The 23,746-nt window shown below is 51.5% G+C and overlaps 1 protein-coding gene across 5 annotated transcripts in view; it reads left to right on the forward strand.

The window, feature by feature from the left end:
• AGAP3 (ArfGAP with GTPase domain, ankyrin repeat and PH domain 3) overlaps positions 1 to 23,746 on the forward strand; it is a 59,318-nt gene that overhangs the window by 5,322 nt on the left and 30,250 nt on the right. The window lies entirely within an intron of this gene.

The following is a 23,746-nucleotide window of genomic DNA, read 5'->3' on the forward strand; positions in this document are numbered from 1 at the left end:
GAACCCCTGATACCCTGCTCCATCCAGGGTCTCAGCTCTGGCTCTCCCCAGCAGTGGTACCCCACAGATGAAGCAGTCCTTGTCCCTGTGGTGCCACCTGGCTATCTTCCTGTATCATTTATTTCTTTCCTCAAAAGTGTGCCAGGCCTGGGGGTCAGGAGGGTTCCCACATAGAGGAAACAGGATGATGAAGATAACAGAGGCAGAACATACAGTGGCTCTCGGAACGGCAAGTTGGACTCTGCAGCTTGGGTGTTGAGTCGTAGGAGATGGGTGGGTGAGGTGGGCAGGACCCTGGTGAAGGAGTATTTCATGCTTTCTCCAGTATTTATTTCCACCCTGCTGTGTTCCTAGAAACCACAGGAGTTGGCGCGTCATTCTGCGGGAGATGGGCGTCACGAGGGTTTAAGCCTTTGAGAAGGCTTGAGCCACGCCAGCATCCACACCGCTCATTTGTGCTTGTGAGCCCCCTACCAGCTGTCATCCCTGGCCCAGAAGCGGAGGGAACAAGGTACCCTTCTTGGAAAGCAGGTATAGCCTAGGAGAGCCGAGGCTGGGGGAGACGGACACCCCCTTAAGAACTCCCATGTCCGTGTGTGGCATTGCCTAAACATCCACCTGTTGTGTTAGTTTCTTTTTAACATGCAGGTAACTGGAAATTAATTTAATCTGATGCTTTCCTCCTGACCCCTAGCTGACTTAAACCATGCAGGCCAAGTGGTAAGGGAGCTTATTTCGGAGCGCAGAGTTGAGGTGGGGAAGGGGGGTGAGCCCAGCCACCTGCTTTGAGGGTGAAGAGATTGGGTGGTGCATGTTCCACCTGTGAATGTTCTTCCCTCTGCCAGGCTCACTGCTGGGGGTTGGAATGAGGCTTTGCAACACTTTGCATCTCATAGTTTATTTTCCCAGAGGAGGGTCATTTTTGGATTTGCAAGTATTTCCGTTTCACAAGTGAGACAGCCTAGGACCTAGATTAAGTAACTCTCCTGAAGCCACGCAGTGAGTGGAGGAAGCAGGGATTTTCTCTGGTTCTCCAACTCCAGGTCTCTGTGGTTTGCCTTGCATGTATGGGCTGAATAAGTTTTGTTGGCCACACCACGCCACATCAGCCCTTAAAAGCTGCTTCTACAGGAAGCTTTATGAGAGTCAAACGGACCAGAGTTTAACTCTTGGAAGCCTTTAGAATATAATTTTAGGGTGAATTAGGACTCCTGCCCCCTACTATAATTTTCTTCTGCTCCCCACTGTAATTTTCTTCTGGATGTCTTCAATCCCCAACTGAATTGAATGGTGGCTCTTTGAGGCGTCTCTCTCCCATGGGTAGCACGGATGTAGCATATGATAGACAGATGCTTGCTCAAGAAACAACATATATATGTATGTATGTATTATATGTATGTATATGTGTTTGTATATGTATTTTTGGAGACAGGGTCTCCCTCTGTTGTCCAGGCTGAAGTGCAGTAGTGCAATCCTAGCTCACTGTAGCCTCAAATTCTTGGGCTCAAGCGATCCTCCACCTCAGTCTCCCAGGTAGCACAGACTACAGATATGCACCAGCACACCCAGCTAATTTTTTCATTCTTTGTAGAGATGGGGTCTTGCTATGTTGTTCAGCCTGGTCTTGAACTCCTGGACTCAAGCAATTTTTCCACCTTGGCCTCCCAAGGTGCTGGGATAAAGGCATGAGCCACCACGTCCGTGCCCAAATATATATTTAATTTAAATTTCATTTTAATGTGTTTAAGGGATGAAAGTAAATACATGCTTGTTAAAAGCCATTCAAATGTAGAAGTAGGAAGGTGGCTGCCCGGCCTCCCCTCTGCTGGGAGGATCTGCGGTGAGCAGTCGGATGTGCATCCTTCTGGTCTTTTTTCTATTAACGACTCTTTGCTGGATTTGCTGTTACTAGGCTTTCGCAGCAAATGTGGGATTGTTGTGGGAAAATGCTTTGCTGGGAGAAGGGGAGCCAAAGATTCACAAAAGGAGGCTCCTGTGTTCGTTGCGTATTTGATAGCTCCTAGGCTGGGAGTCAGGATACCTGGGTTCCCGTCCCTGCTCTGCCACTAACTGGCTGTGAGAGCTGGGGCAAGTCTGCTCTGGGTGCATCTTCTGAGAGTCACATTCTGGTTGTCTATGCAGCTAGCTGTGACCCTGGCGTGAGTATCTGGAACAGGCCAGGCTTGGCTCCCTGGCCAGGGGTCTTGTCTGTCAAGTGAGGACCTGAGCTGGGGTCCCTAAGATCTGTTCTGAGGCTGCCTCTGTCATGCAGCACTTTGAGATGCGCCACCTTGGAGCCCTCCAGGAGCTGATAATCAGAAGAGATCCTGTGGGGAGAGGTGAGATTTTCTGTGCCTCTGTTTCCTTACCTGAGATGGGTCATAACAAAGCTCCGCCGCTTGGTAGTGCTGAGGGTTGAGACTCCCGATGTGGTGTGCTTAGAACAGTGCCTAGCGTGTCATAAGCACAGGTGAAATATCAGGCATTATTCTGAAAGGCGGCAGAGTATCCTGTGTAAGGGAATGCTATTTATTATGTACCTTCTTGTACGCTTGTTGCATTATTGCTTTTGGACAAATTTTCAGTAGAAAATGGTCAGACTCTGGCGTCGGTACATTTTTAGGACGTTGGCGGCACTCCGGCACACTGCCCTCCAGAAAGGCCATTTGATTTTCAGGCATAGAGACAGCCTGGAGTTCCCTGCCCCACTTCCCCGGCACCCCTTCTTCATCTGATATGTAAGAAAAAAAAAGATTAAATGACTTTCGTTGTTTTTCTTTGTTTGACTTTGATTACTAGTTGATCACTAGCTATTTCATTATTGGAGTCACTTTGACTATTAGTGAGAGTCAATATTAAAACATTTTTGAGGGGTCATTTGCATTTTGTTCATTCTGTACATATCCTTTATTCATTTTACTCTTGGTTTGTTACTCTTTTTTCTTTTTGTAAAAATGGGGTCTCACTATGTTGCCCAGGCTGGTTGTAAACTGCTGGCCTCAAGTGATCTTCCTGTCTCACCTCCCAAAGTGCTGGCATTTCAGGTGTGAGCCACCATGCCTGGCCTCCCCTCCCTTCCTCCCTCCCTTCCCTCCTTCCCTCTGTCCCTCCCTTCCTCTCTTCCTCCCTTCCTTCCTGCCTTCCTTCCTTCCTTCCTCAGAATATTGGTCTGTCACCCAGGCTGGAATATAGTGACATGATCATAGCTCACTGCAACTTCAAATTCCTAAGCTCAAGCAATCCTCCCAACTCAGCCTCTTGAGTAGCTGGGACTCAGGCATGTGTCACCACATCTGGCTAATAATTTTTAAAATTGTCTTTTAGAGTCAGGGTCTGTGTTGCCCAGGCTGGTCTCAAACTCTTGGCCTCAAATGATCCTCCTGCCTCCACCTCCAAATATTACTTTTTCTTATTGAGTTGAAGACTGTTTTAATCTTTTTTAATGTAGGTTTTTCTACAACGTACATTTCTCTGTTTGCTGTGAGTCAGACACTGTCTGAGTCCCATAGTCAGCACTCTGGCCGCAATGTGCCCTGAGCTGAGCAGACAGTGCCATCCTCTGGGCCACCCAGGAGGCTGAGGCTGGCTGTGCCCACTCCATACCGTAGCCCCAGATGGCTGTGCCTTAGGGCTTTGTGCCTGTTCCTTTTCTGCCAGAACCCCTCCTTACCGCTGTAGGGGTGCCTGCCTACAGCAGCTTCCCTTTAGCCTTTTCAGTTTGGTGTTTTGATGGCTTGCAAACCTGAAACCCCAGCGCCTGGAGTGGGATCAAAGCCCGTCACAGGGGCAGAGGGAGGACCGAAAAGTCTAGACCCCTCCAGGGATCTCTGCTCTGCTTCTGCTGGGATCCCCACCCCTTCCTGGGCCTGGGTTTTTCCAGGCACTGGTGGATGGCACTTCTGTGCCTGGAGGATGTTTTGGTTAAAGATGCTCTAAATGTCTTGTCCAATCACAGTTGTACAAAAAAAAAAAAAAAAAAGAAAAAAGATTGTCTGGAGGATGTTTTGGTTAAAGATGCTCTAAATGTCTTATCCAATCACAGTTGTACAAAAAAAAAAAAAAAAAAAAAAGATACCAGAAAGGCAAGCCCCAGAGCCTTCGTTTGAGAAGAGTTGGGACGTTTTGGAGGCTTTCCATCACTCTGAAGCGGCACCCCCTGCCCCCCTGCCACCCCATTATTGCTTCTAGATTGTTCTGGATGGTTCTATATTGGGTGATGTGGAATGAAGCTTGGCCTTCATTTCTTCTCTCAGGGCCTGAAGAGAGTAGAGGTTAAGCACCTGGGCTCTGGAGCCAGGCTGCCTAGATTTGAGTCCCAGACCTACCACTTGGGAGCTGTGTGACCTTGGGTGAGTTCCTTAACCCCTCTGTGTCTTAGCTTCACCATTGGTAAAACATGGGCATCCGTTTCATGGTGTGGGCGTGAGAAGCAAATCAGTTAACGTCTGCAGAGCTTTTAGAGCAGCAGCCGCCCTGAGGATGTGCGTGCTGGGTGGCGACTGTCTCATTACTTATCTCAGAGGCTCAGCTGTCATCACCGCCTGCGTGGGGATGCGTGAGGTGAGGGCTGCATGAGATCACAGGAATGACCATTTCCGGACCCGAGCCTGAGATCCCGGGTGGCAGAGTGTGGGGTACGTTGGTCTAGCTCACTCAGGCCCAGGGGAAGGGACCTGAGGAGGCAGGGCTGTCACAGGGCCTGCACATTCCTGTGAACACCCAGGGTCATCTTCGATGTTTTGCCTGTTGTTTTTTTTCTCTGATTCAGCACTGTGCAGTAGACGTGGGCGAGTCACACGTGTGAACTTCAATTTTCTTTTCTTTTTTTTTATGAGACAGAGTCTTGCTTTGTTTCCCAGGCTGGAGTGCAGTGGTATGATCTCAGCTCCCTGCAACCTCTGTCTCCCGAGTTCAAGCAATTCTCCTGCTTCAGCCTCCCGAGTAGCTGAGATTACAGGCACATGCCACCACGTCTGGCTAATTTTTGTATTTTTTTGTAGAGACGGGGTTTTACCATGTTGGCCAGGCTGGTATTAAACTCTTGAGCTCAAGTGACCTGCCTGCCTCAGCCTCCCAAAGTGCTGGGATTACAGATGCGAGCCACCGTGCCCGGATGATTTTAAATTTTCTTTTTTTTTTTTGGAGATGGAGTCTCACTCGGTCACCGATGCTGGAATGCAGTGGCGCGATCTCGGCTCACTGCAACCTCTGCCTCCCCAGTTCAAGCGATTCTCTTGCCTCAGCCTCCTAAGTAGCTGGGATTACAGGCATGCACCACCACGCCTGGCTAACTTTTATATTTTTGGTAGAGATGGGGTTTCACCATGTTGGCCAGGGTGGTCTCGAACCTTCTGACCTCAAGTGATCTGCCCGCGTTGGCCTCCCAAAGTGCTGGGATTACAGGCATGAGTGAGCCACCGCGCCTGGCCTGATTTTCAATTTTCAAGTAGCCATATTAAAAAGGTTTTTAAAAAGTGAGATTAATTTTAATATATTTTATTTAACCCAGTATATTCAAAATTGTGTAAGTCAGTTCTTATGTCACTATAAAGAGACACCTGAGGCTGGATAATTTGTAAAGAAAAGAAGTTTAGGTCGGGCACTGTGGCTCACACCTGTAATCCCAGCACTTTGGGAAGCCGAGGCAGGCGGATCACCTGAGGTCAGGCGTTTGAGATCAGCCTGGCCAACATGGTGAAACCTGGCCTCTACTAAAAAATACAAAAATTAGCCAGGCGTGGTGGTGGGCACCTGTAATCCCAGCTACTCAGGAGGCTGGGGCAGGAGAATCACTTGAACCCAGAAGGCGGAGGTTGCAGTGAGCTGAGATTGTGCCTGGGCGACAGAGTGAGACTCTGTCTCAAAAAAAAAAAAAAAAAAAAGAAAAGAGGTTTAATTGGCTGACAGTTCAGCAGGTTGTGCAGGAAGGTGGTGCTAGCATCTGCTGTGCTTCTGGGGAGGCCTCAGGGAGCTTTCACCGGTGGCAGAAGGCAAATCAGGAATAGGAAGTCACATGGTGGGAGTGGGAGCGACGGGGAGGGCGCTACGCTCTTAAACAGCCACAGTGGGGACAGCACTCATGAGGGACCTGGCCCCATGACCCAAACACCCTCCCACCAGGCTCCCCCTCTAACACTGGGGATCACACTTCAACATGAGATTTGGAGGAGACACACATCCAGACCATATCAAAAATATTCTCATTTCAGCATGAAATCTATTAATATATATCTATTAATAAGATATTTTTATGTTCTTCCGTTCATACCACGTCTTCACACTCCACTTGGTATTGACACCCAGCACCTCCGTGTGGGACTGGCCATGTTTGCAGTGTTCCCTGGCCGCACCAGGCCAGTGGCTATGGTGTTGGAGAGCAGCTCTGATTTATAGCCTATAAGATAACAAATGGGACCAAGCGCGGTGGCTCACGCCTGTAATCCCAGCACTTTGGGAGGCCAAGGCAGGCAGATCAGTTGAGGTCAGGAGTTCAAGACCAGCCTGGCCAACATGACGAAACCCTGTGTCTATAAAAAATATGAAAATTAGCCAGGCATGGTGGCGCATACCTCCAGTCCCAGCTACTCCGGAAGCTGAGGCAGGAGAATTGCTTGAACCTGGGAGGCAGAGGTTGCAGTGAGCTGAGATTGCACCACTGCACTTCAGCCTGGGCGACAGAGGGAGACCCTGGCACACACACACACACACACACACACACATACAAACACACACACATACACAAAGATAACACATGGGACTGGGTGCCACTTTGGGAGGCCAAGGTGGGCAGATCACTTGAGACCAACCTGGGCAATATAGTGAGACACTGTCTCTACAAAAAAAAAATTTAAAAATTAGCCAGGTGTGGTGGTGTGCGCCTATAGTCCCAGCTACTCAGGAGGCTGAGGTGAGAGGACTGCTTGAACCCAGGGTCAAGGCTGCAGTGAGCTGTGATCGCACCACTACACTCCAGCCTGGGCGACAGGGCAAGACCAGTCTGTTTAAAAATAAATAAATAACAAATGCCTGTTGGTGTAAAAATTGAATACTGAAGTATATCCTCTTTGATTCAATTTTCTTTTTTTCTTTTTTCTTTTTGTTTTTTGTTTTTTTTTTTTTTTTTGAGACACAGTCTCGCTGTGTCGCCCAGGCTGGAGTGCAGTGGTGCAGTCTTGGCTCACTAACAACCTCCACCTCCTTGGTTCAATCAATTCCCCTGCCTTAGCCTCCTGAGTAGCTGGGATTACAGGTGCATGCCACCACAGCCGGCTAATTTTTTTGTATTTTTAGTAGAGGCGGGGTTTCACCATGTTGGCCAGACTGGTCTCGAACTCCTGACCACAGGCAGTCCACTCGCCTCAGCCTCCCAAAGCACTGGGATTATAGGTGTGAGCCACCGTTGCTGGCCTGATTCAACTTTTCAAAAGATTATATTAAAAATTCAGGGCTGGGTGCAGTGGCTCATGCCTGTAACCCCAGCACTTTGGGAGGCCAAGGCAGGCAGATCACGAAGTCAGGAGATCGAGACCATCCTGGCTAACACGGTGGAACCCCTTCTCTACTAAAAATACAAAAAATTAGCCGGGCATGGTGGTGGGCGCCTGTAGTCCCAGCTACTCGGGAGGCTGAGGCAGGAGAATGGCGTGAACCCGGGAGGCGGAGCTTGCAGTGAGCCGAGATTGCGCCACTGCACTCCAGCCTGGGCGACAGAGCGAGACTCCATCTCAAAAAAAAAAAAAAAAAATCAGAATAATGTGCCCTTCTCAGTCACATAACAAATACTTCTTTGTCGAGCACCCCCCTAGGCTGTGGTGATTGACAGCAGACAAATCCATTTAAAAGTCTTGCTGAATTCACAGTAGTTTTTTGTCCCTGTGTGTTTTCTTAAAACCTGGAAGTACAACTATTGTTGTGTGTGGTGGGTGACAAAGTGTGTTAATGGTAAGGGGTACTCGTGTTCCCACCTTGGGTCCTGTGCCAGGTGGGAGGGTGGAGCCCAGGCCCTGCTCTTACGAGATGAAGTGCATGTGGGCCCGGGGACTGGGACCGGGACCGGTCCGCTGGCTGCTGTCAGTCAGCATCTTGGCCACCTGCTAGGGGCTTCCCTCGGGACCGTGGGTCAGAGGCCTCAGTCAGCAAAGCCACAGTCTTTCCTCACCCCATCCTGGCATTTTAGGCAGGGGCCATTTTTGTAAGGTTTTTTTTTGTTTGTGTTTGTCCCATACTAAGTAATATATGTAATAGCAGAAAGTTTGTAAACACACACGTACTCTTGGCAACTGTGTTGCACAGAAGGAAGCCCCCTGTCTCCCCACCCACTTCCTGGCTGAGAAACAGGGAGAGCCCCCTACCCTGGAAATGAGGTGCTCATGGACTGTGCCGGGAAGAGCCTGCGGTGCTGCAGGAGTCAGTGACAGATCCCTTCCTACCCACTCTTGTGAATGTCGGGAAGGACCCGGGGCTTTGTGGGAGCCTGAGGACAAACTGCAGCGGTCAGCCCCGCCTGCAGTGCACCCTTTGTGGCATCTCAGATGGGGTGTCCTGAGCCCAACTCCAAGAGGATCGTGTGAGGATTTCGTGCTCCCCCAGCCGCGGTGCTCTTTTGGAGGGAGATGTCGTCCTGAACCCATGTTACTAGATTCTCATCACATCCCGGGCTGGTTGTGGAGCGTCAAGAACCCTCTTGGCTTCCATGCCTGGGAGAGGCTTGGTGTGAGATGCCACTTGAGCCTGCTCTGTGCCCTGCACTTCTCTGTGTGGGTCCTGAGCCGTACGGCAGCCCCTAAGAGGTGTGTCGCGTTCTGCTTCACATGGGAAGGCTGCTCTCTCTCCCAGCAGCTACGCCAGTGTCGGGCTTGCTCAGCAAGCTGGGGTGTAAACCTGGCTCTCTATCATGTATTTAGCACCCTTATAAAAAAATTTAAGGCCAGGCTGGGCACGGTGGTTCATACCTGTAGTCCCAGCACTTTGGGAGGCCAAGGCAGGAGGATCACTTGAGTCCAGGAGTTCAAGACCAGCATAGGCAACACAGTGAGACCTCATCTCTACAAAAAATAAAAATAAATACATAAATTAGCTGGGCGTGGTGGTGCACGCCTGTAGTCCCAGCTACTCAGTTGGCTGAGGTGTGCGGATCGCCTGAGCCCAGGAGGTTGAGGCTGCAGTGAGCTGAGATTGCACCACTGCATTCTAGCCTGGAAGACAGAGTGAGACACTGTCTCAAATAATAATAAAACAATAATAATAAATAGACCTGGCTCTGTCAGGACTCCTTGCCCCCATCACAGGACCCTGCCTGGCCGACTCTGCTCTCCCTGCAGCCCTGGCCTGGTGGGTGGGTGCCTGCCCCACCTGCAGCCCCCATGGAGCTCAGCTTGTTCCAACAACCTTCAGGTCCCCCATGGCCTGGAGCAGCCGCCACCTCCCCCGCTGGCACGTGTCAATGCTGGTGTCTGCATCACTCACCACTTCCCTGATGGATGTTGAGCCCTGAGCCCAAGTGTAACTGCCCAGCCACCCCCGGGTCCCCAGCCCAGCACCAGGCCCGGCCCCATGAGTGGAGGGACCAGCCACACAGGGTCAGTGGGCTTCTCCCTGTGTGCGGCGACGAGAGAGTGTAGAAATAAAGACACGAGACAAAGAGATAAAAGAAAAGGCAGCTGAGCCCGGGGGACCACTACCACCAATGCACGGAGACCAGTAGTGGCCCCGAATGTCTGGCTGTGCTGTTATTTATTGGATACAAAGCAAAAGGGGCAGGGTAAAGAGTGTGAGTCATCTCCAATGATAGGTAAGGTCACGTGGGTCACGTGTCCACTGGACAGGGGGCCCTTCCCTGCCTGGCAGCTGAGGCAGAGAGAGAGAGGAGACAAAGAGAAAGACAGCTTACGCCATTATTTCTGCATATCAGAGACTTTTAGTACTTTCACTAATTTACTACTGCTATCTAGAAGGCACAGCCAGGTGTACAGGATGGAACATGAAGGCGGACTAGGAGCGTGACCACTGAAGCACAGCATCACAGGGAGACAGTTAGGCCTCCGGATAACTGCGGGCAAGCCTGACTGATGTCAGGCCCTCCACAAGAGGTGGAGGAACAGAGTCTTCTCTAAACTCCCCCGGGGAAAAGGAGACTCCCTTTCCCGGTCTGCTAAGTAGCAGGTGTTGTTCCTTGACGCTTTTCGCTACCGCTAGACCACGGTCCATCTGGCAACGGGCGTCTTCCCAGACGCTGGTGTTACCGCTAGACCAAGGAGCCCTTCTGGTGGCCCTGTCTGGGCATAACAGAAGGCTCGCACTCTTGTCTTCTGGTCACTCCTCACTGTGTCCCCTCAGCTCCTATCTCTGTATGGCCTGGTTTTTCCTAGGTTATGAGTATAGAGCGAGGATTATTATAATATTGGAATAAAGAGTAATTACCACCAACTAATGATTATTGATATTCATATATAATCATATCTAAGATCTATATCTGGTGTAACTATTCTTGTTTTATATTTTATTATACTGGAACAGCTCGTGTCCTCAGTCTCTTGCCTCGGCGCCTGGGTGGCTTGCTGCCCACACGAGTGCTTGAGCCACCAGGGAGCCTCCTTACTTCTGTAGTGGGTCCACAGGGCTCCTCCTGGGCTGGTGGGGGAATGGCTGTCAGGCAGGCACTTGAGGAAGCAGCTTGCAGGGACCCGTGCATTGCTATCTCCTCCTGGGCTGGAGGGGACAGGCCATTATGGTGGCCGGATGGTCTCCTTCTGAGGCGGGTGTATCCTCTGACTCATGCCCTCCCTGTTGGCATGGATATCAAGATCAGGTCTGTGTAGGAGCCTCTTGCCTGGGTTCCTAAAGGTCTCAAGCTGCTGGCACTCATCAGGGATGCCCAGGTGGCTGGGAAGAGGCTGGTGGGGCATTGAGTGCCCTCGAGGGGTAGAAACCAGGACTCGGGAGACTGTGGGAAACTCGGTGTCCCGCCCCGTGAGCAAAGCCCCAGAGTGTGGGCGCCTCCCTCCCTATGCCCACCACAGCCAAGAGGCCACAGTCCCATAGGCCTGGCTGAGACACACGCCTGGGTAGCAGTACAAAGGCTGGGAGGAAGTGAGCAGGGAACCTGGCCTCTGCCCCAGAGGAGGGGCCCAGGATAGGCCGAACCTCCCAGGGAGCCAGTTCAACGGGGCAGGAAGCCAGGGTCTCGGGAGGCCGGGAGAGAATCATCTCCCACCCCAGGCCTCGGGGTGAGAGAGAATCTGCCTCCCATCCCTCTGCTCCTGGAAGGCAGAGGTGGGCCGGTACGCCTGGGTGAGGGGAGCCATGCGGGGACGAGGGCTGGCAGAGGTGAGCTCTGAACCTGGGGGCAGTGGTGCCATGAGCCCTTCCTTCTCAGGTGACCCCAAAACTTGAGCAAGGGTTAAATAAAGCAGAGGTGCAGATGACAGCCTGCTTACACGGGGAGTGGGTCATGTGGGTGTGCCTCGAGGTGCAGTCCCTTTGCTCTGAGTGGGAGACGGGCCTGGCACCAAGGGAAAATCAGCTGACTGAAAAGCAAACATCTCGACTCAGGAGCATCCTCAGAGCATGTGCTGAGGGTGGCGAGCAGGTTTCTGCGCAGTGGCCTGGGGCACGAGGACAGCGGCCCAGAGCTCCGGTGAGCCTGCAGCCCAGTAGGTACTGCTAGACATGGCTTCAGCGCAGCAGTGCTTTTATTATTAAAATCGCTGGCGTAGTATGTTTTCAAACTACTCAAACGCGCCACCCCACACTCCAGCACTTTGTGTTTGTGCTGCAAATGTCACAAGATTGACAGCTCCTGCTGCGGGTGACAGGAGTTACAGGTTCTAAGCCAGGGACAGCAGGACCAGATCTGCTATCTCAGAAAGAATGGTAGTGTGGTGGCTCACGCATGTAATCCCAGCACTTTGAGAGGCCAAGGCAGGAAGATCACTTGAGCCTAAAAGAGTTCAAGATCAGCCTAGGCAACATAGTGATACCTCATCTCTACAAAAAAAAAAAAAAAAAAATTTCTTTTTTTTTGAGACAGGGTGTCGCTCTGTGGCTCAGACTGGAGTGCAGTGTCATGGTGTGGTCTCAGCTCACTGCAACCTCTGCATTCCAGGCTCAGGTGATCCTCCCACCTCAGCCTCCCAAGTAGCCAGGACTACAGACATACACCATCACACCCAGCTAATTTTTCTATTTTTAGTAGAGACGAGGTTTCTCCATGTTGCCCAGGCTGGTCTCGAACTCCTGGGCTCAAGCAATCTCCCTCGGCCTCCCAAAGTACTGGGATTACAGGCATGAGCCACCACACCCAGCCTCTACAAAAAATTTTTAAAAATTCGCCAGGTGTAGTGGTACACGCCTGTAGTCTCAGCCACATGGGAGGCTGCTGCAGTTAGATAAGCTATGATTGTGCTACTGCACTCCAGCCTGGAGTATATTTAGGAAGACCCTGCCTCTGAAAAAACACACACAAGAAAGAATGCCTTTCTCTTAGTGCTCATACTGTGCCAGGCACTGCCTGTGTGCTTACGTGCCCTTCTCGTATTCCTGCAATTTATGGAGCATCCCTACAGGGTAGTATTAACCCCATTTTGCAGATGAGGAAACTGAGGTGCAAAGATGTAAAGGAAATGGCCCAAGGCTGCTCATTCAAATCGTGGAGACAGGACCTGTACCCAGGAAATCTGGCTTTGGAGCCTGTGCTGCCACCTTTATGCACAGGGAAAAAGATAAGACCTTTAAAAACAGAACAGAAATTTAGAAGAATATTGTCTAATCTTGGGATGAGAGATCCTCTTAAGCGGACAGAAAACCCAGAATTTACAGAGGAACAGACTGACAGATTCCCCCCACCCCCAGCTTTTTATTTTGAAAAATGACAGCATTTAAAAATGTGATCATTATTAACATTTAACCGCATTTGCTGGCTCTCTGTCACTGTCTCACGCTCACATATGTTTTTTTCAGCAGTTGTAGACACACTGACACATCTTCCCAAGCTCTTCAGCAGGCATCTCCTGAGGATAGGCACATTATTCTACACAACCGTAACACCAGAATAGCACCTAGGAAGGTCAGAAGAATTCCCTAATATTTAATAGCTGACCCATAACCACACTTCCCCAGCGATGCCTGAAAGGTCTTATAGAGCTTTTTTTATTTTCCTAGATAAGGATGGAACAGGATCCAATGTGACACCTTTTCCCCCATGACATGGACTTATTGTAGGGCCAGGACCCATTTTCCTGTAGAAGGCCCGAGTCCTGGAACCATGGGCTGGCTGGCGCTGGGTGTTTTCTCTCTTGTTCCTTTCTCCCGTGTGGGGCCTTTGAACTGGACTGTGATCTGGAAGCTCAGCAGGAAAACCCCCTGTTCCTCCACGGGACCACGGCCTTAGTGCCGTCGGGGGCGTGAGGACTGGGTTTCTCCAATGTGAAGGTTCATTTCCTCCCTCTGTAATTAGTAAGTAGTCTGTGGGGGTGATCATTCCACACCCTCAAAATAAACTGCCCCGCACAACTGTTCACCTGATGGTTTTAGCGTCCATCAATGATCTTTGCCTGAGTTGGTGATATCGGGTTGTCAAGGTGGCCATAAACCCAACAATCTTTCTATAAGTATTAGCCAGTATTCTTCTGTTAAGAACAGCATCTCCCCACCTCTTATCTTTAGTGTCACCCTTGTGGTATGGATTTTGTTGTTCAAATGTTATAACCAGTTACAAAACTAGCAGAAATGTAATTACATTTCTGGGTCATTAAGCAGGAGAACCTGCTTGCAGTGCACATGTGCTGGATACATGCTTCGCATGCCCGCTATACGAGGAGCTCCTGCAGATTAAGAAAACGATTTGAAAAACCCAAGAGAAAAACAGGCCAAAAAAAAAAAAAAAAAAAGAAAAGTAAAGAAAGACAGGCAAAGAGTAGGATCAAGACAAATGAAAGAAGAGGAAATGCTTTGTGTTGCTGATGATCATGAAAAGGCGCAACCTTACTAGTAATCAGGGACGTTCCCATCAGAAGCGCCAGGGACTGGTTCCCCGGATGGAAGAGCAGACTGCTGGCGCACAGGGTGCACAGACATCCTCATCCGCTGCTGGTGGAGAGCGGGAGAAGGGATTGCTACGACCAACCTGGAAAAGTAACTGGGCATTATCCATTCACATGAAACATTCACATGCCTCGGGAATAACACACCATAGGCACACAGGTATTGATTACAGCCTTGCTTGTAGTAGCTAAAAAAGAAGGAAGTGACGTGAGTGTCCCTCAGCAGGGGAAGGGTTGAAGAATGGACAGAACATTCATACCGTGAGATGCTATGAAGCCAGGCCACCGGAGCAAGCTAGAGCCAACCCAGTGGCCTGGGGAGGGCCCCAGGGGCCCCTGGCTGGGCAGTTTGGTGTGAACTGCAGTGTGAGTGGGAGCTGGGAGGACAGTCACTCAGGACGCATCTGTGTTAAGGAGAGGGAAGAGGGCATGCGGCCAAAACAGTGGTTTTCTGAGCATGTTGTGAATGTTTTCATACCCTGAAATAAAATTTAAAAAAGATTGGCATAGCGCACATTTATACTAGTCACAGCCTGTTTTCTTCCTTTGTATCCCCTCAGTCTGACTCAGAAAATTTTCCTCTCCTTATTCCACGGGGAGACAGTCTTCTGTTTCTTTTCACAAAGTAATATATCATCTGTAAACATTTCAAAAAAACAGGGTGATGTACACTTACTGCAGAAAAACATAAGTCACCAGTAATTCTAACCAGAGGCAGGCAGCCACTGTCACCATTTTGTCATTATTTTGATATTTTCTTGCATTTTTTATACAGGTCCATACAATTTTGTTACATACAAATTTGTATCTGACTTTTTAAAAAATCAAGTATTATGCCAGTCATGGTGGCTCACACCTGTAATCCCAGCACTTTGGGAGGCTGAGGTGGAAGGATCACTTGAGGCCAGGAGTTTGAGACCACTCTGGGCAACATAGGGAGACCCCGTCTCTACAAAAAAAAAAAAAAAAAAAAATTAGCTGGGCATAGTTGACACACACCTGTGCTCCCCACTACTTGTGGGGCTGAGGTGGGAGGATCTCTGGAGCCCGGGAGTGGGGAGGCTCCAGTAAGCTGTAATCTTGCCACTGCACTCTGGCCTGGGGAACAGAGCCTGTATCCAACCCCTGCATTCCGCGCCCCTGACACCACACACACACGCAGTCAAGCATTGCCACCCACCCATGCTAGGTAAGAGTCTTTTTTTTTTTTTAAACCAGCTCATGTTTAATTGTGATATTTTAAAATTGTACAAGTATTTTGACGTCTGCCCCCCACATTTAGTCTCTTAAAATGACAGGAAAACACCAACCAATCACAGGTTTAATGGGTTTAATAAGTTTACCTCTCAGTTCCTATTTGTAGCATTCAATATTCCTTTGATATATGAAACAGACCTGTCAGTGGCCGGCAGTGAATTTCTGCCCCACCAAAAGAGTTGAAAAGTTCAGGTTCTCTGAGCATTGTGTTGCAGTGGCACTTGTCCAGAATTGGTACCTCCCCATAGTTGGGGGACTTTAAATGTACCAGTGAAAATAGCTTTTTCCTCTTCAAGGGGAAGAAAGAAAATCAGTCCTCAAAACACAGCAGATCTGGCTGTGAGGTCTTTCCTTTTGTCTCTTCAGGCTGGTAAAAGAGTCTTTGCAAAAATTTATATTAAATTATTTATTTTTTTTGAGGCAGGGTCTCACTCTATTGCCTAGGCAGGAGGACAGTGGCACAATCTCAGCTCACTGCAACCTCCACCTCCCAGGCTCAAGCGATCCTCTCACCTTAGGACTACAGGCATGCAACACCAGCCTCAGGTGCTTTTTTTTTTTTCTTTTAGATGGAGTTTCACTCTGTCACCCAGGCTGGAGTGCAGTGATGCAGTTTTGACCCACTGCAGCCTCCTCCTCCCGGGTTCAAGCAATTCTCCTGCCTCAGCCTCCCGAGTAGCTGGGATTACAGGCACGTACCACCACGCCCAGCTAAATTTTGTATTCTTAGTAGGACAAAGTTTCGCCGTGTTGGCCAGGCTGATCTCTAACGCCTGACCTCAGGTGATTCACCCGCCTCAGGCTCAGGATTTGAACGCCTCCCAAAGTGCTGAGGTTACAGGAGTGAGCCACCACGCCTGGCCTCTCAGGTGCTTTTAAAATCCTGTCCACTAGACTCTCAGCCTGTCTGAATCTTTTTAAAAATTGCTGCACTGTTACCTGCAGTTGCCTAGAGCACCCCTCACAGTGTAGCACCTTCACACATCTGCATCTGCACTTCCAGCAGCTGTTCTCCACACCTCCTCCACATCAGTCCTGCAAAATTAGTGCAATTATTTGAACACTTTATTGCATCTTGTTTATAAAAATATTTTGCGGCCAGGCGTGGTGGCTCACGCCTGTAATCCCAGCACTTCAGGGGGGCCAAGGGAGGTAGATCACCTGAGGTCAGGAGCTCGAGACCAGCCTGACCAACATGGTGAAACCCCATCTCTACTAAAAATACAAACTTTAGCTGAGTGTGGAGGCAGGCACATGTAATCCCAGCTACTCGGGAGGCTGAGGCAGGAGAATCACTTGAACCCGGGAGGCGGAGGTTGTAGTGAGCTGAGGTCGTGCCATTGCACTCCAGCCTGGGCGACAAGAGCAAGACTCCTGCTCAAACAAACAAACAAAAAAATTTGTTTTGCTTGTGTGGCCGGGCACGATGGCTCATTCCTGTAATCCCAGTACTTTGGAAGGCCAAGGCAGACAGATTGCTTGGGCTCAGGAGTTGGGAGGCCAGCCTGGGCAACATGGTGAAAGCAGCCTCTAGAAAAAAATACGAAACCGGCGGGGCGCGGTGGCTCACGCTTGTAATCCCAGCGCTTTGGGAGGCCAAGGCGGGCGGATCACAAGGTCGGGAGATCGAGACCACAGTGAAACCCCGTCTCTACTAAAAATACAAAAAATTAGCCGGGCGTGGTGGCGGGCGCCTGTAGTCCCAGCTACTCGGAGAGGCTGAGGCAGGAGAATGGCGTGAACCCGGGAGGCGGACCTTGCAGTGAGCCGAGATTGCGCCATTGCACTCCAGCCTGGGCGATAGAGCGAGACTCCGTCTCAAAAAAAAAAAAAAAAAAAAAAAAAAAAATACGAAACCTAGCCGGGCGAGGTGGCGCACCTGTAGTCCCAGCTACCTAGGAGGCTGAGGCGGGAGGATCGATTGAGCCCAGGAGGTCAAGGCTGCAGTGAGCTGTGATGGTGCCATTGCACTCCAGCCTGGGTGACAAAATGAGACCCTGTCTCAGAAATTTTTTTTTTTACTTTTGTAAAAAGTACAAAGGCAAGTGGAAGTGCTGGTGCTGCTGACAGGGAATGAATTTCATGCTTGGAGTGCATTTTAGAGACTCATTGGGTTGGAAGAGGCAGAACTCTAGCTCATGGGACTTCAGCTGGGCTGCCTGTTCAGAGAGAACAACATTTTTAAATGTCAGAAGTGTAGGCGATGGGTCAAAGTTATGAGGAAAAGGTGCAACGCAGCACAGGGCCGTACCTTCATATTCTGAGTCTGGGGCCCCCACTGTCCCACCCTGTGGTGGTGGCCCACCTCCTGCCCCCACCCTTCAGGCCATGGGAGGGCTGGAGATGCTGTGAGGTGTAGGATCCCCTGGCATGGCACCGGCCCATGCGGGGGGTGTGGCACATGCTGGTCGCGTTCCTCTCCAGGGAGGAGCTGCTAGAAAGCAGAGCCAAGCCCACAGCTGCTGCTGTTGGTCAGAGCTGGAGTGGCGTCAGGGGCACTCCTAGCGTCTTAGAACATGGCCAGATGGGACAAAGCCAGGAGGCCGGATGGGGGACATGCTGAGGGACCGAGTCTTCGAGGGGAAGGCCCTTGTCCTGTCCACCATCGCGCCCAGCACAGAGCTCGTGGATAGACAGGAAAACAAACTACTTTCAAGTACCATCTATAGCACTATAGTACTGCCGTGTCACCAGCCTGGTGTTGAAAGGCCACTTTCGGCTAGAATGACAGCCACTCCCACCCCCACCCCCACCCTGGGGTAATCTCAGTTTCCCTGCTCCATGCCCTGCCCTCGGTCCTGTGGCTCTCTCTGCCACCCGCACCCCCACCGGCACCTATGCCGCCTTCTCTCCCTTAGTTTTTCTCTGGGGAGGAGAGGACCAAAGTCACTGGGGAGCTCTCACACCGACATCCTGACCTCTGGAGATGGGGCAGAATCCCCGGGCCTCCGAGCAGCCTTTGGAGGGTCCCAAGGATGTAGGCTGGGTCCTACGCCAGTCGAGACTGCCAGCCGCGTCACCTTGAGGCAGGGTGGGGCAGACTTCAGTCTGCTTGCCCTGAATGCACTTAGTAAGCACTCAAAAAATAATGTGAAATGATGACTTAGAGGCCCAAGCTCCAGCCTGGGATTCTGGAGTCCTGGGCCCTGCCCAGGCTCTGTCACTGCTGGGCTGTGTAACTGCAGGCAAGTGACTTCCCCTCTCTGGGTGTCAATGCCCTCATCTCTAAAAGGAGAGGATGAACCAGAACACGAGTTCTGAACCTGGAAGCCATGGCAGGGATTAAGGGGACTCGGACCTCCTCAGAAAACACCTGTGTGTTCTTCCCAGTATGCACTAGCTTTTCTGGAGCGCTCATAGCTTCCTAGGGCTGTGGTAATAAACCATTGTAAACAGGCTGGTTTGAAACAACCCAAGTCTGTTCCTAGCTGGCTGCAGTGGCCCATGCCTGTAATCCCAGTATTTTGGAAGGTCAAGGCCAGATGATCGCTTGAGCCCAGGAGTTTCAGACCAGCATAGGCAGCATAGTGAGACTCCCACCTCTGTAAAAAAAAAAAAAAAAAAAAAAGAAAGAAAGAAAAAATAGCTGGACATGGTGTTGCATGCCTAAAGTCTCAGCTACTTGGGAGGCCGAGGCCGGAGGATTGCTTGAGCCTAGGAAGTCGAGGCTGCAGTGAGCTGTGATTGCCTGGGTAACAGAGGGAGACCCTGTCTCAAAAACCAAAAAGTTTACTGTGTCACAGTTGTGGAGGCCAGATGTCTGAGATAAAGGTGTGGGCAAGGCCACGCCCCCTCTGAAGGCACTAGGTAGAGATCCGCCCCACACCTCTCTCCTTGGCTTGTTGACGGCCGTCTTCTCCCTGCATCTCTTCACATTGACTTCCCTTTGTGTCTGTCGACGTGCCCAAACTCCCCCCTTTTATAAGGACACGAGTCATATTGGATTCAGGGCCCACCCTACTCCAGTATGACCTCATCTTAATTACATCTGCAACAACCCTGTTTCCAAATAAGGTCACATTCTGAGGTCCTGGGGGTTAGGACTCAGGGCTCTCCAGGGTCCTCCCTATCTCTGAGGTCTCTTAGAGGGGAGGTGGAGGGACCAGCCCAGGAATCAAAGCCAAGCTGAGGGGGAGCTGCTACGGTTTCATGGGCTGACCGCATCTGCCTGGATTTCCAACGTGAAGAGGGCTGGTTTCAGTAATCCCAGCGTCCACTCCGGCTCTCCCTTGCGCAATAGGAATGGCTCCTTCTGTTGCTTGCTCGCTGCATGCCAGGCACCATGCAGCCCTCCATGCTCACAGTGCGGGCCTGCACAGCACCTTTAGCTGGAAGCTGGGCCATCCCTAATTTACAGACAGACCTGAGGTTAAGGAGACCGTGGCTGGTCACCCACTAATAGGGGCCAGAGGCTGAACTCGAATCCAGCTTTCTCAACTCCAGGGTGCGCTGTGCATTTCAACTTGGGGCCTGTGCAGATTATTTTGCCTGTGACTTCTCTCAAAAGACTGGCCCAGCCAGGGCCCATCTCTCTTAGGCCTTCCTCCCCACAGAGGCCAAAAGCCCCGGGAGCACAGTGCATGCTCAGCAAAGACCTCCACTCACTCACTCGGGGAATCATGGCCACCTTCATGTGCCTGGCAGAGTTCTGTTGTGGGGGCACTTGCTGACAGTGGCAAGTGTTAGATGACGCTGAGCATGGTCACTGAGATGGTCAGCCTCCCAAGGAAGGGATGCTTCAGCCATGGTCCAAATGACCTCAGGGACAAGCAGGGCAGAGGCCTGGGAGGTGTCAAAGCTGGATGGGGATGGAGGCGGGTCCTGGGGAGGGTGTCAGGTGAGAGCAAGCAGGTAGTCAGGAGCACACAGGGCACTGGAACAGAATAAGGGATTTGGGTGCCATTCTACACCAGCTGGAGAGCCATTGCAGGGCTTTGCTGAGAGGTGACCAGGTTATGGTTTGAAGAGGTCCGCCCCAGCTGTAAAGGAAATCAGTCAGCAGTGGTGGTGATGGAGGCTGGAGATGGGAGACCCCTAGGAAGCTGATGTGCTGCTTAGGCCCGGGAGGATGGTGGCTTGCCTTTGAGTTGAGGAAAGGAGCTGGTGATGGATCTGGGCCACATTTAGGAGGGAGCGCCACCAGGACTGACACGGACTGGGCTGGGGGAGTGGTAAGGAAGGGAATGGAGGGTGTTACTAGCAGGCTTTTGGCTTGTGCGGCTCCAGGGCTCATGTGGTGCTGTTGAACATGGGGGATGCTAGAATGGAGCTATTGGGGGTGGAATTTAGGTCCATGGCTGCTGCTACAGCAACTTGAGTTGTGTCGGGACAGCTGCTGGGACACTTAGGAAGGACTGTGGCCCCGCTGGGGGGGCATCCTGAGCACTCTCCCCCCGCCCCCCGTCTTCTCCTCTGATTCCCTAAGCTCCAACTTGGAGAGCCTGCTGGACACCAGCCAGTCCTGGGGGGCGAAGGGGTCTTGGTGTGGCCCCCACTGCCTCCCCAGCTCCGTGGCGGGGGTGTGGCCAGCCCTAGCATCCCGCCAGCCTTCCCGGCTGCAGCCTAAGCCCCGGCCGCAGGAAGATGTTTTGCTGCCACCTTGTGGGCAAGAAGGGCCTGACTGGGAGGGCCAGGGTGGTTCTGGGACTACACCTGGCTGCTGGAGGAAGCCAGAGCCTTGCCCTGCGGAGCTGGCCACAAGCTCCAGCTTTCAGGAGAAGGCTTATCCATCCTCCCTCATCTCCTCCAAAGAAATCTGCCAGCTCCCTGTGGGCCACGTGGGCTGCGGCAGGCACAGCCAGGGCTCACCAGTGGATCAAGCAACACACACCTGGAGGCGACCAGTTCCCACGTCCTCAGGACCAGCTTTCTCTTTCTGGCAGGGTCTCACACCTCACACCTGCCTAGGGGTGTTCTCTCTCCCCGTCACGACCCCCCCGGCCCCTCACCCCCCTGTGCACACGCAAGCAGGGCACCCAAGGCCTAGGCTAGCACAGGAACTGGGCATAACTGGAGTCAGCTTTTCCTCCTGACGTCCAGGTAGTCCACAGAAGGGGGTCTTGAGCTCGGCTTCTGCACTCTCTGGCTCTGGGGAAGGCTGTGTTCCTCCTGCCCCAGGATGCACACTGTGGGCATTTGTGAGAGGTTTCCTCTTAGTCCCCCAGAAACTCCCACGGAGACTCTCAGCCCCTCAGAGTCAAATTCAGTTCAGTGTTTCCAGTGGCCTTAATAAAGAAAACTGATGTGAGGGCTTGTGTTGTGGGATTTCAGTACTGTTCGTGTAGTCCCAGCCTGGAGCTTTTTAGGGTTGTCCTAATTTCCTTCGGGCCCAGTAGGTAGTGGCTGTCTGTGTAGAGCACAGCTGTGTTTGATGCGTGTCTTTGGAGCAGAATCTTATCAGGCAGAACAGAGACCTTATCTCTGACCCTGGGCTGAATCAATGAGGAAAAGAGGTGTGTGCCTGCAGCTGTTCTCCTTTTTGGGGTCTTTGAATGGCTTGATGTCCTGAGACATTTATGTGGGAGCAGGTGCCCTTCCCTGTCTAGTTTCCCCGGGTCAGGAAAGGTTTCTGGGGAAAAGGACTAGGAAGGAGGAGGCAGCCAGGTGAGGGAGAGGAAGCTGTTCCGGGTTTGGGAGTTGACCCAGGTGGCACTTTCTCCTTGGACTGATTCTGCAGGTGCACTGGGACTTACGTGTCTTCTGAGACTGTAAGATGTTCTTCTGGGGACTGGGATTGCTGCCTGCCTTCTGTGTGTGTGTGTGTGTGTGTGTGTGTGTGTGTGTATCTGTGTCCAGCATGTGTGCAGCTGGGGCCTTAACCCCCTTCTTTCCCATCCTACTGTTCTCCCACTGAAAGAGGCAGCTAGGTTCTAAAGTGGCCCATCCCCTGTTGGGTACCGTGTCCCCATCCCCTCTCCATCTCCAGAGGTCGGCTCCCATAGCTGCTGTCCTGTGCTTGCTTCTTATTTATTTATTGAGACAGGGTCTCACTCTGTGGCCCAGGCTGGAATGCAGTGGCTCCATCTTGGCTTACGGCAACCTGGACCCTCTGGGCTCAAGCGATCCTCCCACCTCAGCCTCTCAAGTAGCTGGGACCACAGGCTCGTGCCACCATGCCTGGCTAATTTTTCATATTTTTTTTTGTAGAGACGGGGTTTCACCATGTTGCCCAGGCTGGTCTCCAACTCCTGGACTCAAGTGATCTGCCTGCCTCGGCCTCCCAAAGCGCTGGGATTACAGGCGTGAGACACGGTGCCTAATTTTTTGTATTTTTAGTAGAGATGGAGTTTCACTGTTGGCCAGGCTGGTCTTGGACTCCTGACCTCAGGTGATCCGCCCGCCTCGGCGTCCCAAAGTGTTGAGATTACAGGTGTGAGCCACCGCGCCCGACCCTTTGCTTGCATTTTCATTGGCTTGCAGGATGAGCTTGTGAGTGGGCAGCCTTATTCTTTGGCAGAACAGCCATTCCCTGTTGTGCGTGAGAGAGAGGATAGATACATGCAGATAGGGAAGTCAAGGCAGAATGCATTTCCTTTTGATCTGCAGCTCAGTGACGTTGGCCGGCTTCACTGAGTTGTGTTCTTGTCTCTGTGCCTGCCTGAGGACCTGGGAAGGGTGCCTCTGCAGGTACTTCTATTGTGGGGGGAACATGCATCCCATACAGGAAGAAGCCATCTTCACCAACGCTAATAACTAGTCCCACGGAAATACAAACTCACCACCAGGGCCTCTCCAGGCCTGGGAGATCCAGCCCAGGACTTGGGAATTTCCAGCGCTCTTTTCTGCAGGGAGCACCTAGGATGGAGAGGCCCTGCCTTCCTTAGGCATTCCCACCCAGCCCCTCAGGAATGTGCCACTTTTATCTCCTACTTGGCTCTGACCAGGTCCATGGAATTCTAAAGCTGAAAGGGACACTGGGAGTTGGGCTGGACTGGAGGTGGAGGAAAGTGGGCAGTATTATCTTTTTAAAGGAAATGCAAGCCCCTCGTCCCTTGCCACTACTTAAACTGGTTTCTCCTGATCTGCCGGTGGTATTGAGGCAGCCAATGGTTTCTGATTTTGTGGATGACGGGAAACTGACTGGTCTTCAGAGCCTGGGAGAGGACTGATGTTTACAATGCAGTGTCAATCACAGCCGGGGAGCTCTTGCCCCCAATTCTGGGTGAGCCCTGGTTTTACTGGGTGTCCGAGCAGCCCACAGTCATGAATTGGAAGGGCCTCGGAGCTTGGAGGAGTGTTTTCATTTACAGAACGTCAGGCTCCAGCCAGTACCGCAGGCTACCACTTGATCTCAGCCCATCATCCCGACAGGAGGTGAGACCCAGTGAGCAGCAGGGGCCTGGAGAGGTCCGGGCCTCAGAAGTGAGCCACTCACCCAGAACTGCGGCCGAGGTTATCTTTGACTTCTCTGCTGCCCTTAGGCAGGACGCTTAACTCAGTCCAGACAGATG

This window comes from Nomascus leucogenys, chromosome 13, assembly GCF_006542625.1.
Source record: "Nomascus leucogenys isolate Asia chromosome 13, Asia_NLE_v1, whole genome shotgun sequence".
Classification (NCBI taxonomy): domain Eukaryota; kingdom Metazoa; phylum Chordata; class Mammalia; order Primates; family Hylobatidae; genus Nomascus; species Nomascus leucogenys.